Raw genomic sequence first — 14,555 nt, 5'->3', positions numbered from 1 at the left:
AATTACTTGAAAACATCACTCAGTGGGTAAAGGAAGGAACCGAATTCAAACACAAGTCTTTCTGATCTGGAAATCCACCCCCTCTCTGCTATACTACAGAGATAGCAGCACCCTCCATAGATGCAGCCAGCACTAACAGCCGTCTCATCCAGATCTTAACTGCCAAAGAATGAGAGTACGCCTTCATATGTCACAACTGGGAGTCAGACAAAACCAGATCTGCCCTACAGTCTCTTCTCAAAACATCAGTTAAAGTGACTATGTTAAAACATAAAGCAGAGTACGTCTTTCTTCTGCTCAAAACCCATCTCGCTATCAGGAAACACCACAGTAGTCAAAATGGACTCCAAAGTCCTGCACCATCTCATTTCTTTAACTTCACCTCTGACTTCTCTGCCCTCCCTCACTACCTCTACTTCTGAAACCTAGACTTCCTTGCTGTTCCTCAAGCAGGCTAAGTCCACTTCTACCCCAGGGCCTTTGCTCTTGCAGTTTCTTCTGACTGGGCTATACTTCCCACAGTTATCCACATGTCCCATCCCTCATTTTTGTTAGAGCTCTGCTCCATGTCAGCTTCTCATTGAGGACTTCCTGACCACGCTACTTAAAATAGCAAACCCCTAATACTTTCACAACCCAGAACCCTTTATCCCCTCTTCTTGCTTTATTTTTCTTCATATCAATAGTTGGTATCCTTTGTATTTTACTTATTATATTTCTCCCCTCTGTAGAATGAAAGCACGATGAAGATGTGAATTTTTTTTTTGGGGGGGGGTGTCGGATTTGTTCATTAATTAGCATCTGGAATAATAAATATTTGTTGAATTAATTAATAAATCAATGAATGAATGCTAGTGTTATTTCATACATTGCTTTCTTCCTAAAAACTCAAAGAATTCTCTTCCCCTTAGATGATTCCATCTACCTGAATTGGCTACAGAAGGTTCTCAGTGAACTTAATGACATTGGACTCATAAGATGAAAAAGATGAGAAATAACTGCCTAAGGTTCCTATTGATTTTGGTCTTAAATGTGGGATGAAGGATATTAGATTTCCTGAGCAAAAGGAGACCTTAAAAGGAAATAGTGAATTAAGGAAGAAATTGTTTCTTGGTTGAAACAATCCTTCTAGTTATCTCTGCTTTTAATTCTGTTTTGTGTAGTACTTTACCTCCCCTTGAAACTATTCTTAGATCAGGCTTTCCCTCCATTGTGAATGTAATCACTGCAAACATCAATGAGAACCAGAATAAGAAAAATATGCATATTTTTTTTAGCAAATTCCTAGAATGATTTTATGACCAAACAGTAATTAGATTTTTCTAGTTCTCATGCTATTTCTCAGGATAGAAAATACAGAATTGCATCATTAGACCATGTTTTGTATTGCATCCAGCACAGTGAGACACCAATCATAATTTCATGGATTTTTTTCTGTAGTGATTCATTAAGATATTTATTACTTTTCATATTTGATAATGTGTTGGAACTATGGTGAATCCAAGAAATATAGTTCTTTCTGTCTAGGAGATTACAATCTTATATGAAAGCCAAAAAGGCTACTAAGTAACTACCTTAGGGTGGGGAGCATATACAGCATGGACATGCTGGTCAAAGGGATGATTCACGTTGCCAGTAGGATGGAGCAGGATAGCATGAGATTTCATCATGCTATTCAGAAGGTACACAATTTAAAACCTATGAACTGTTTTTTTTCTGGAATATTTTATTTAATACTTTGCACCTTGGTTGACCGCATGGTAACTGAAACCAAGGAAAGTGAAACTGTGGCTTAGGGGGAACAACTGTACACAGCAAAAACTATACAAAGACAGCTGTCTCTGAACCAAGAAACAAGCCCTCACCAGACACCAAATCTGCCAGTGCCTTGATCTTGCACTTCCCATCCTCCAGAAATGTGAGAAGTAAATTTGTTTTGTTTACAAGCTACCCAGTCTATGGTATTCATTTTTAACAACCCAAATGGACAAGACTGAGAAGTGGGTGCTGCTGTAAAATACCTAAAACCGTGGAAGGAGCTATGGACCTGAGTAATGGATAGAGGCTGGCAGACTTGAGATGTGTGTTAGAAAAAGTCAGTGTTGCCTTGAATGGATCATTAAGGGTCATTCTGGTGAGAGCACAGAAAGAAATGAGGAGAGCCATGGGGAAAGCCTCAAACAACTTCTGCTTCTCCTTTTTTTTTCTCCTTCATTCTCTCTGTCGTCGTCGTCGTCTCCTTCTTCTTCTTCTTCTTCTTCTTCTTCTTCTTCTTCTTCTTCTTCTTCTTCTTCTTCTTCTTCTTCTCCTCCTCCTCCTCTTCCTCCTCCTCCTCCTCCTCCTCCTCCTCCTTCTCCTTCTCCTCCTTCTTCTTCTCCTTCTTGTTCTCCTTCTTCTCCTTCTTCTCCTTCTTCTTCTTCTTCTTCTTCTTCTTCTTCTTCTTCTTCTTCTTCTTCTTCTTCTTCTTCTTCCTCCTCTTCCTCCTCCTCCTTCTCCTCCTCCTCCTTCTACTTCTCTTTCTCTTTCTTCTCTTTTTTTTAGTTTAAATCAGAAATTTATTTCCTCACAGTTCTGCAGGTCAGAAGCCCCAAATCAAGGTGTCGACAGGGTTGGTTCCTTCTGGAGGCTCTGAGGGAGAATCTGTTCCATGCCTCTTTCCTTGTTGCTGGAAAGAAATCCTTGGCATTCCGTGGCCTGTAGACACATTACTCCATCATCACATAGCCTTCTCCCTGTGTGTCTGTGTTCAAATTTCCCTTTTCTTAAAAGGATACCAGTCATTGGATAGGGGTCCACCCTAATCCAATATGACCCTATCTTAACTTGATTACATCTACAAAGACCCTGTTTCCAAATAATGTCACATTCACAGTAAGGTTGCTGGGAGAGCAAATACCCAGAACTCACTCTATTCTACCTGCCACCTCTAGCTAGTGCTCCTCTTGGTAGAACCCAAATGGAGGCCAGAGGGCAAGGAAGCCCATGATGGAGACCATACTGATCATCCACTGGGGACACTTAGCAGGGTGGAGAATGGATTTGTAAGAGAAAAGGGAAAATATCCAGCACATTGGATATTTATTTAGTGTCATGAATGTTTGTCTGTTTGGACTGAGGACTCAGTTCCTCCATAGTAGTTGGTGAGGGGCTGCCCTCACTTCCTTGCCACATGGGCTTTCCCACTTTGTTTTATCAAAGTAAACATACAAGAAGAGCCAGGGAGAGAAAATGCAGCCAGATAAAAATTGGAATCTCTTATAACCTAAATATGGAAGTGATAGTCCATCATTTTTCTGTATTGCACTTATTAGTAGCATATCCATAGGTCCAGTCCATACTTAAGGGAAAAGAACTAAACAAGAATGTAAACAACACTGTAAACCCCCCATTCATTCTTTCTAACAGATTTTGAATTTTGTTCCCCCTCTTCCTAATGACCTAATGCTCCAGGGGTAGATGAGTCCCTTCCTAGTTCCTGGGAGTGCCTCAAACTTCTTAAAAAATATCTAAGTAAATCTGAACAAAATGTTGGTGGAAATATGGATGATAAAAGCCATTCTGACGAGGTTTCAGACAGAAATGAGACACATGCTATTGGAAACTAGAGGAAAAGCAATCCTAGTAATAAAGTGGCAAAGAACTTGGCCGAGTTGTGGTTGTGCCCTAGTGTTTTGTGGAAGGTAGAACTTGAGAATGATGAAATTGAATAATTGGCTGAAGAAATCTCAAAACAAAGTGTTAGAGGAGCAGCCTGGTTCCTTTCTCCTCACTGCTTATAGTGAAATGTGACAAGAGAGAAATTATTTAAAGATTGCTTTGTTAAGCAATCTGTTAAGCAGACCTCAAAGATTCAGAAAATTCTTAGCCTATCTATATTATTAAAAAAAGAAAAAAAAGGTGAGAAAGCTTGTTCTAAGAGAACACTAAGAGAGTGGCTAAGGGGCCATTTGATAAGAAGATTAACATGGATCAGCCATCTCAACAGCAGTTGGTACCTATTATCCAAGACTACAGAAGAATGACCATGAAGGCAATTGAGAGATCATCAGAACTGCCATTCTCATCAGATGCCTGAAGTGGCAAAAGGAGAGGGGGCAGGCAGAGTAGTTTTAAATGAGGGACCACCCACGCCTGTGGGACTGCAATGCATCTTGTCCGGTGCACCTCACATCCTGGGCTCTGGTCCCAACTCTCCAACTCTATGTTTCTCAGCCATCCTTGGCACAGCTCTTTTGAGCCCAGATGTGGTATGACTGGGATTGGGAAGAACCATGGGGGTATGGCTGCCTCCACCTCGATTTCAAAGGGATTACTTTTCTTTATTTCTGTAATTTTCATATTATTTTTTCTCAAATAATTCTTGAGGCTAAGTTAAATCATGTGGCCACAATAATGTTTATTCCTGTAAATAGTCCACTGTCTAAAGTCCTCAGGGTCTTCGTATTTTGATAGAGACAAAGGGAAACACGGACTGTGTGTTGGATATCTACTGCTGCATAACAAGTTACTCCAATACTTAGCTAATTAAATAACTGTTTGTGATCTCACATAATTTCTGAGGAAGGAGCTTAACTGCATGTTTCTGAAGCAGGGTATCTCAGGAGGATGCAGTCAAGATGTCATCTGGAGCTGCAGTCATTTGTAGCCTTGACTGGGATGGAGGATCTGTTTGCAAATTTACTCACATGACTGTTGGCAGGAGGCTTCAGTACTTGGGCCTCTCCATGGGGCTACCCATGACCTGACAGCTGGCTTTCCTCAAGTGCATGATGGAAAAGAGAGAGAAACCAAGATGAAAGTTACAGTGTCTTTTATAATCCAAGCTTAGAGTGACACACCATCACTTCTGCCATATGCCATTGGTTACACAGACCAATCCTGGCACAAAATGGGAGGGAACTGCACAGAAGTATAAATGCCAAAAGGCAGGGAGCATAGCAGGCCATTTTGGAGGCTGGCTACGTCAAATGTTTTTAGGAAGCTTTAGTGATGTCAGTTCTGGTTCTGTCAATTAAAAGCCAGGTGAACTTGGAGAAGCTTTGTATCTCTTCCAAACCTTACTTGTCTATAGAATAACAGTTATATAGCACCTGCCTCATCTCCTACAGTCAGAGAGGTAGAACTCTAAGCATGCAAGTCAAAAGGAGACACAAGACAAAAGAACAGTACTATCCCATCAATGCCACCATATTGAGGTAGAAGCCAGCTATAGACTGCAAAAGACCAGCACAAGAGTGTTGTATCTAGTGAAATTTCTAGGAGTGTGTGAAAGCCACACACTCCTTTATGTCCTTCTATGGCCCCTATATAAGCCTTAGAATGCCCTACTGAACTGTGCCATAGACTTGAAGACAGTGCCACACAGTGATATGACCTATGTGCACATTTAAATGTTGGAAAAAGAACTGCAGCATAACCAGCAGCCTTCCTGGTCACAAAGCTTTCACTGTTCATTCCTACGACCACCAGAGATAGTCGAGGGAGCAGATTACAAGAAGCTTGGAGACCTGGAGTCATCAAGAAACTCGGAATTTCAACAGAACCAAAGGTTTATGGAAGGTGGAGCAATGATAGAATCAGTGGCAGACCACAATCGGACTGTGTACAGAAGAAAAGAAAAAGCTGAACATCAAGTATCCCCTCCAGACATCGGTGTGTGCCCAGTGGATCCACAAAGCCAGATCTGGATGGCGGTTTAAAAGTCAAAACCATCAAATATCTGCTGCTGTAATTTAAAGGATTCCCGAAAGTTGTGGTGTTATTTTGTACTATTGCCTACTTCTCAAATTTAATGGGCTTAGGGTCACTGGTGATATTGTGACAGTGTAGATTTTGAGTTAGGAAATCTGGGTTGGGATAAAGATTCTGCATTTCTAACAAATGCTCAGGTGATGTCACTGCTACCAGTTCACAAACCAAACTGAGCAGCCAGAACATATACTTGGCAACATTAGGAACAATTGAGGCATCGCTGCAGGGGCTGGAAGCCAAGAGCCACCTGGGAATATCTACTCAGTTTCAGTCATTTCTCTTCATCCTGGCTGCCAGCTACCCCTCAGCTAGTAAGCTCAATAAACAAGTCCCTGTAGATTAGAATAACTGGTTCTTCAATCTTTATAAAACAGGTTTTGAAAAGTAGGAAAACTTCAAAAGACTAATCCTATACAAATAAGGTTTAGTTTCAGAATAAAATGCTCACTCATACCAAGTAAATAGCTCCTTTAAGGCTAAATGTTTCCCTAAATTGAACTTCCTTTAAAAAAAAAAAAAAATCACATGTTCCTTGTCCTTGAAACTACTTTACCTCAAGGGACTACTTGATTTCTTAGGATGCGTCACATTTTATAATTCTTGATTCGATCTGAAGTTAAGACAAATGTTTAAACGTGTCACAAACATTGAAATTAGATCCTCAAATTTTGTATGTACACAGAAGTAAAGTATTCAAGTTGCTAACAGTAATTAATTCTGGGTATGTGTGAAGATTACAGGGAATTTAAATGTTCTTTTTTGTACACTCCTATGTATTCCAAATTCTCTATGAGTAGTGTATGTTATTTTCATATAAACAAGTATGGAGTTATTGTATATTCAAGTAATTTCTCTGGTCAAGTCATATAGCCATCATCTGATTTTATTTCTCCTGAGATCCCGAAATTTAAGCAATATTAATTGTCTTCTACTATGCATTAAACACAATACTAGGAACTGTGGATAAACACACTTTCTCTGTTCTCCAAGAACTTATAGTTCTGTCAGTGCTATAAGTATCACAGGCTGTGGGGACACATGGGACGATGATTGGGTCAGCCCAAACAACTCAGAGAAGTCTTGAAGAACAAACCAGAGTTTGCCTAGCAGAAAGCCAGGAGAGGACATTCCAGGCCAAGGGAAGGGCATGAAAGACACTGCCTACTTTTTCAGCCAGTCTGATTTTAAAGCCCATTAGCCTCATTAACTGGTTAGTCCATGCCAAATGTCTGAGGGTTGTTTCTGTGAAAGTTAATTTGGTTGATTAGATTGTGATGTTAATGAGAACTTCATATTAGTTGGATGGATGGCCAAAAGAATGTGCACAGAGAAACTAGGGTGAAGAACCCTAAAAGACTTTAATCCTAGACCATAAGAGCATTCCAAGACAGATAGTCCTAAGAATTTATTCAACAGCAAATCTCAGAAATTTATTCTCTGCTATTCTTGAGAGCCAGGTTTTTGAGGGTATATTTAGGAAAGTAATTTTATCCTGCAGCCTTCCCTTCCACAAACTCACACAAGCATACACTCCCTATCACCACCAACACCACCCAACATACATATAACATGCAACTTTATGGAAACCAATAGAAAGAAAATAAACTAATCAACCAACATAAATCAACTCTACTTCTGAGTGAAAAAAAACTCTCAAAATTATGCCCAATAAATATTGGTAATATTTGCTTATCCCTTCCTTTACTCATCTATTCAACTAACACCTACAAATTCTAGAGATTTGAATCTGACTGAGACATGGTGCTTACCCTCAAGAAGTTACAAATCAGAGGCTGTGGCACAGTGCAATAGATGGATGGAGACGGACAGTGTGTTGGGGTAGAGGAATAGTGCATCTCAGACAGCCTGTGGGGGAGTTATCCTGGAAAGTTGTCTGGTTCTCTGGAAAACTGCAAAGAACTATAAATTGCTCAGTATGGCCAGAGCAAAGGGTGAATGTGAAAGAGAGGCAGACGATAAAGCTGAAAACATAGAAAGAAATGGGGTCACAAAAGGCCTTATATACTAAATGAAAGAGTTTGAACTTTATCCTTGAAAGCTGTAGGGAGCTATTGAAGGATTTTTAAGCAAGGAAATAGCATGATTAAGAAGATGAATATCACAGCAGAGTGGAAGACAGATTAAAGATAGGTCACACTGGGGACAGGAAATGCAGTTAGGGAGCTATTAAAGGATCTAGAAACAGTTGATGAGTTCAAGTTAGGGTAGTTGTGCAAATAAAGAGAAACAGAAGAACTAAGAAATAGTGAGGAACAAGATCTTCACAACAACGTAAGTCGCCAAGGTTATCTACACCAATTCCAGGTTCTGAGGTACTTAGTACATGGGAAGAAAAATCATAGGAAAAGCGCTAATCTCAAAGCAGTTTCAGTTAGAGTAAGAAGGTTCAAAGAAATGTTCATAGAGGATACTGAAAATGTAGGCAGTTTGCTGGAGTTCTGGAGGTCACAAATGAAAGCTCGGGAAGGTCAGTTGGACAGCATGATGGAGCAAGTGAAGAGAGATACAGAACAGTTTAAAAATAAGCATTAATATAGAGAGAGATTATCTGAAAGTCTTGAAAGAGGATCTGGGCTTGATGTGGTCAATCTCAGATACTTGAAGAATGTGATATATCCATGTTAGCTAAACTTATTTGACCCTGAAATGTTTCCAAAATCATAATGTATTGCTAGACCATCAAAAGGAGTTCATGAAATATGATGAACTCTTTGATCAAAGTAGATAGTTAAAAATGTTCTTAAGAATAAATCGGTTGCTGCAAAACTTATCACAATCTTCTTTAAAAAGAACCTTTTATTTGTGTTATTTTAGTGCCTAATAGAGAACAAATTAGAGGAATCAAATATTTTTGTGTGCTAGTTTTGGTAAGAACAGAAACAAGAAATGATAAAGACAGAGGTCTGGGCCTGCACAGGGGTCCCCTCCATATGCCCAGAGGTTCCTCGCAGCCCCATTCAGTACAGCCTGGGTAATTTATCTCCACAGTTGCCCAGCTATCTTTCCAAAAGGTTGGTATCAGCCTTTTAGCTTCCTCAAAGGACAAAGGCAGGTCTGAATTTAGAATGATTGGACTTCTTGGAGTTTTGCACCTGAAGATGGTGGGGAGAGTCTACCTACAGCCCTGACCCCAGTCCCCAACCTGAAAGCCCCTCCTCATTCCCATCCCAAGTTCCCCTTCAAATAACCAGGGGCAGCAACATGGCCTTCCTAATAAAAAGTCACAACCAGGCCCTTGAAGTGGGCTCAGATGTGTTTTGGTGAAGAATTCCAGGGACCAAATCATCCAGAACATAGTTTAGATGGCAGCAGAGGGAGGGGTGGCAAGAGAATCAGATCAACCTATCCTCTTGACCCTGTAGACTCCTACACCTCCCTGGTAGGAGCATAGCTGGAGGAGGGTCAGAGTGGGGTCTTCTAAAGTGCAGGACTAAGAGCAGGGGCCTTCTTGCCAAAGTCAAAGTGCACAGCTGCATGCAGAAGTCAGAAAAAGTACAGATATTTTGTATCATGTGCAGACTTCATTAACAAGCCATAAGAAGAAGAGTAACAGCTGTTAAAAAAAAAAAAAAAGAGAGAGCAAGCCCAAAATGGAGTCACTTATGCTAAGCTCCACATCACCAAACCGACACTTAACTTGATTACAGTTTCAACTCTCCCAGAAATGGAATCTTAAACCAGTCAATCAGGAATCATCTGATCAGCATTAGGTAATGTGCCTGATCCCCACCATTCCCTGTAAGGAAAGTAACCTTGCAATAACCAACCTGCTTTTCACCAGTATAACGTCCTTATTCCCACTCCAGTCTTCTTCTAAGTCTTTCCTTTTGTACAGCTCGGAGTTCCTATCAGCTAGACTGGATGCCACACAATTCGAAATGATGTTTGCACAAATAAACTCTTAAATTTTCAATATGCCTGAGTTTATCGGTTAACACTGCTGCTGTCAGAAGAAGAAACCAAAGAAGAACCCCAACAACCCCGAGGATCAATGAGCAACCAGACGTAGGAATCTGTTGAGCCCCGTGAGTTCTTTGCTTTCTTGCTGCCTTGGGAGGCGGTGGATAAGTGCCTGTCGGATCCTAGCTCTGCAGCTTTTGGGTTATGAGATTTCAGACATTGAGCATTTCTTTTTTCAGACGGGGTGCAGAAACCGGCTGGATCCAGAAACCCGCTGGGACCAGACTGGGTCCTACTTAAAAACTGGACTGGATCCAGGATCAGACTGGGAAACCCGACAGAGTCCAGGATTGCACAGGTTAACTTAAGCTTGGCTGGGTCAGTGTGAGGCCTCAAGTGAATTAAATTTTGTTTTAAGACTGAACAAGCAGGTTAACCTTACCAAAGCTAATCTTGAATTACAGCAGTCACACTGGAGGAATTTTAACCTAAATAAGCTTATCCATGTATGTGGTGTCTTGGAAAAAGAAGTCTCAGACAACTACTCATCGTAAAGAGTAGAGGGAAAGTTATTTTTCGTCCTCCACAGTTTCTAGTAACCAGGATGAGACCAGTTCTGACACCCCACTTACTCCATAACCTACAGATGGATCCTGGGAAAACTGGCAGAAGCTGGCAAAGGGTGAGAATTCTTATCAAACTCAGCTCTTCCATGTCTATCTGTGGTGCCTGGTGAAGAAAGGAATACAAAATTTCACATTTTGCATTTCCAAATTGAGATTGGCAGGCAAAAACATTTGTAAGAATTAGATCTTTGAACTGTGACTCCTGAATTTACTTTGGGGTACTCATTGGTTGTCAATCCTTTCTCTCCCACTGATAGTTATTGTCTTTTTGTTTGTCTCATTTTGTGTTCTGAAAACTTAATTTGGCAACATATTAGCCTACCAACTCCAACAGTTCATTTTAAAATAACAATCAAGTAAGATTTAACTCAGGATTCATAAAATGATTGAATAACAGAAAAGCCTACCAATTATAAGTCACCGAATTAATTTATTCAAACTGGATAATCTGTGATTTCTCTAATGATACAGAAAAATATTTGACTATTACTTAAAAACTAAAATAAGTAAAACATTACCTGAGACTAGAAATAGAAAACTTGGAACTTCCTTAATTTCATAAGACCTGACCACAAATATTCCATACCAACATGAACAACAATTTACTAGCATGATTTAAATAAATCAGCAAGTTTTATAAAATCAATTTGAAAAATCAAAAGCTTTCCTCTTCACCAGCAATAACCAACTACAAAATGCAGGGCCATTCACAACAGCAACGTGAACTAGGATTACACTTATAAGGAATTCTCAAGAACTTTATGGAGTAGATTCCATGTTCATGGTTGGTTGACTTAACACCTTAATTTCAATGTCATCTCAATCACAGTTTCGTAAGATTTTTGACCATACTTCTGAAACTTTTTAAATCTTTCACCCTGCATTACAATTATACTCATGCTTGTCTTATTCCCTCTCCTATACCCTAAGTCATTTGAAGGTAGTAATGTCTTCTCCATTTTTAAAACTCCTCAGAGCTCCTAAAAATACAGAGCCTTGTATGATAGGTGCTTAAAGAAATATATGTTGAAGAAAGGGGAAGAAAGAGACTGTGAAAGTACATTTTCCATTTTTCATGATTTGTCCTAAGAAGAGTTCTGAAAATTGGTGCATAAATTGACACATCAAAGTTGAAGAACTTCTCAATTTTTTTTCTTTTGCTATAAGTTTTTAAATGTTATGGCCAACTATATCCTGAACTGGCTGAAATGCAAGTTAAGGCTTGGCATATTTGCATTCATATATCACTGAATTTTAAAAGAATCATTTAACTGACAGTTTCATATTGATTTCTAATCCAATTTACCTTTGGGTTCCTATGCACGAGGTCTTTTCTTGTAATAGAAGCTTTTGGGAAATTATTATATATCAGTTTTTAAAATTATATATATATTTTTGTTCCTTCTTTTCACAAAAAAACTTACATACCTCTATTTTGCTTCTAAATTACTTATCAATGTCTTTTTAAATAACATTTGAATTACGCAGTGCATCTGGCAAATTACTAGCTTGTACAACGTCCAAATATTTCCTCAATGGAAATAGAATATTCACCAAAATTATTCAATGGTATGTGGATTGTGTCTATTCTATGAATTTTTTAAATTCTCAGATTTATGAGCCCATAGACTCATAAATACTAAAACTCGAAATTGATCTCAATAATTAGATGAGGACAGGGAGAGATTAAGTGACTTTCTTACAGTCACAAAGAAGTTGGTTAAAGAAAATACAGTAGACACTGTCAGTCAACCAATTAACCAGTTATTCATTGACTGCCCATGTCTTTTTGTTCTTATCATTATATCATTATTCACAGTAGTGTAATTATTATTATTATTATCATTTTAGTTTTGTTGACCATTGTCACGCCAATACATTTTATTTTTCAATTTTATCTATTTTTTATTAGTTTCAAGGGTACAAAGCAATGTAACAGACATTTACACCCCTCACAAAGTGATTACCCCCCCCATCTACTACCCCTCTGACATCATATGTAGCTGTTACAATACCATTGACTATATTCCCTGTACTGTGCTTTACATCCCGGTACTATTTAATTATAGTTGACATTCAATAAAAACTGATGGTTGCTGGATGGGAAGGGGTGGGAGTGGAGAAGAAGGTGAAGGGATTAGAAAGTACAAATTGGTAATCACAATATAGTCATGGCAATGTGAAGTACAGTATAGGGAAAATAATCAACAATGTTGTAAAGATTATGTAGGGTGCCAAATGGGTACTGGACTTACCAGGGGGATCACTTCATAGACTGTGGACATATAGCTTAAAAATTAATAAAAAGGAAATATGAAAGCATAAGAGTTACCCAAATGCTCAGATATATGTGGAATAATATCAGTCTCATCTCATCTGAATTGTTAGAATATCACAGCAGTTTCCTTCAGAATATGTGTTAGAAGTAAAAGGAATTTGAAGGGTAAGAGTACTTACTTTTTGCATTTAGTAAATGGAAAAGGCTGAGCCAATTGTCAAAGTTGTTATTAGACATAATTACAGCACTACATCTCCAACACTCAAAACTTGAACATTATAAATGGTAAAATACTTGAAATATTCTAATTCTTTTTAATCCCCTGAGGATAGTATTTTCTGAAGCCATGTATACCTGTTACTAACCTAACCACAGCTATTGAAAGAGAACACTTTTCACTCATTTCATTCATTTACACATTGCCTCATCTATTCAAAAGCAATTAAAAAAATTGAATCCCTCCTATTGAACTCCAAAGCAATTTTAAAAGCAATTTTTAAAACTTGAATCCTTCCACTTGTGCACTGGATTCCAATTCTTTTCACCTACTCAAGAAAATTGCTGCAGCATTTCTCCCCTAACTCACATAAATTTTTTCTCTTTCCTGACTATTTCCCACCTACATGCAAATGCTATCATTTCTGCCATGAAAAAATAAACCCCTCTTGACCTCACATCCCCTCTAGCTTCTCTTATTCTTATAGAAAAATTCCTCAAAATAGTTGCCTGTATTTCCTATCTCCAATTTTTCTCCTTCATTCTCTCTTGAACCCTTCGCATCCAGGCTTTTATCACAACTACTTTACCAAAATCGCTCTTCTCAAGGACAACAATTACCTTCATGCTGTGAAATCCAATAGTCAAGTCTCAGTTCTCATTTAGTTGACATACAAGCAGCATGTGACCTACATGATCACTTCCCTTTCCTGGAAACAGTTTCTTCATTCAGCTTCCAGGATAACTGTAGTAAAAACAATAATAATGACTAATACTAGCTAACTCTGTTCCATTTTGTAGTTCGCCTGCATCAACCATAATCCATCTGGTTTTTTATAAAGGCTCAACAAATGAATGCAACTTTGATACGATGAAGACTACTACCCCTGCATCTTTTTAGTCATTGGTAGAATTGCTGCAATTCCTTCTGGGATGGAGTACTGAAATACTATTTAGATTTACTACCTTAACCAGAGTATAGGATGTGTGTTGCAGGGGAAAGGGGATGGGCAATTTCAAAGGCTTTCACTTGGCCTTTCCTAACAGGATGGCTCTTACTCCACATGTGAGGGAACCGGAGTGATGTTTCTGCCAGTTATTAAATGTAGCCACTGTGATTATGCACTCAGGAACTAAAGAAACAACCACAGATGGGTTGTGGGTTGGACCTACTGTGAGTTGAACATGGGCCAGGACTCCTTTTGTTTCTTGGCCCTCATATTTAGCAAGTCTAATAAGGGTAACATGACAGCATTTTGAGTCCTCTGGTATCAGTACTGGCTCAGCCTCTGTAGCCCCCAAGAAATCTGAGTGTACAGTTGGCCGTACTAAATGGACGTAGGGATCTTTGCTAATAAACTGGTTAACACCTTCCAGAAATACATATTGTAGTAATTCATAGACCTTCCTCAGGGGGTTGACCTCCTCTTTTCAGTCATTAGGCTCAAGTCTGTAAAATGGGTAGAGGTGATTTTTTTTCTATTGCAGCAGTCGACTTCAAACCTCTACTTGCAAGCTCTTAATATTACTTGGTTATACAATTCGAGGAATATTCTCATTGGCTGCCCATCTCTAATGTCCCTAAGAAATTATGGTCCATCAGCTACTGTCACAGATCCCCTGGTTGTTATCCAATTGTGCTGACTATTCCAGTAATTATGACCACCTTGCCTCTGGTGGTTAGCCGCCACCACTGGGCTTCCTCTATTCTAGAATCTTGTCATCCCCATTGATACTACAGTTAGTTCCATAGTAGCAACTCC

At 39.0% G+C, this 14,555-nt stretch overlaps 1 protein-coding gene across 1 annotated transcript in view; it reads right to left on the bottom strand.

The window, feature by feature from the left end:
* The window catches only part of NPFFR2 (neuropeptide FF receptor 2), a 306,596-nt gene extending 292,976 nt beyond the window's left edge, over window positions 1-13,620 (bottom strand). The window contains exon 1 of the mRNA XM_081063838.1: window positions 13,414-13,620. The gene's annotated coding sequence lies outside the window, so the exon portion shown is untranslated. The remainder of the gene's footprint in view (window positions 1-13,413) is intronic.
* Window positions 13,621-14,555: the final 935 nt, after the last annotated feature.

This window comes from Rhinolophus hipposideros (genome assembly GCF_964194185.1).
Source record: "Rhinolophus hipposideros genome assembly, chromosome: 1".
Classification (NCBI taxonomy): Eukaryota; Metazoa; Chordata; class Mammalia; order Chiroptera; family Rhinolophidae; genus Rhinolophus; species Rhinolophus hipposideros.
Note: the sequence above shows the minus strand (reverse complement) of the source record. Positions and strands in the feature narration are given on the sequence as shown.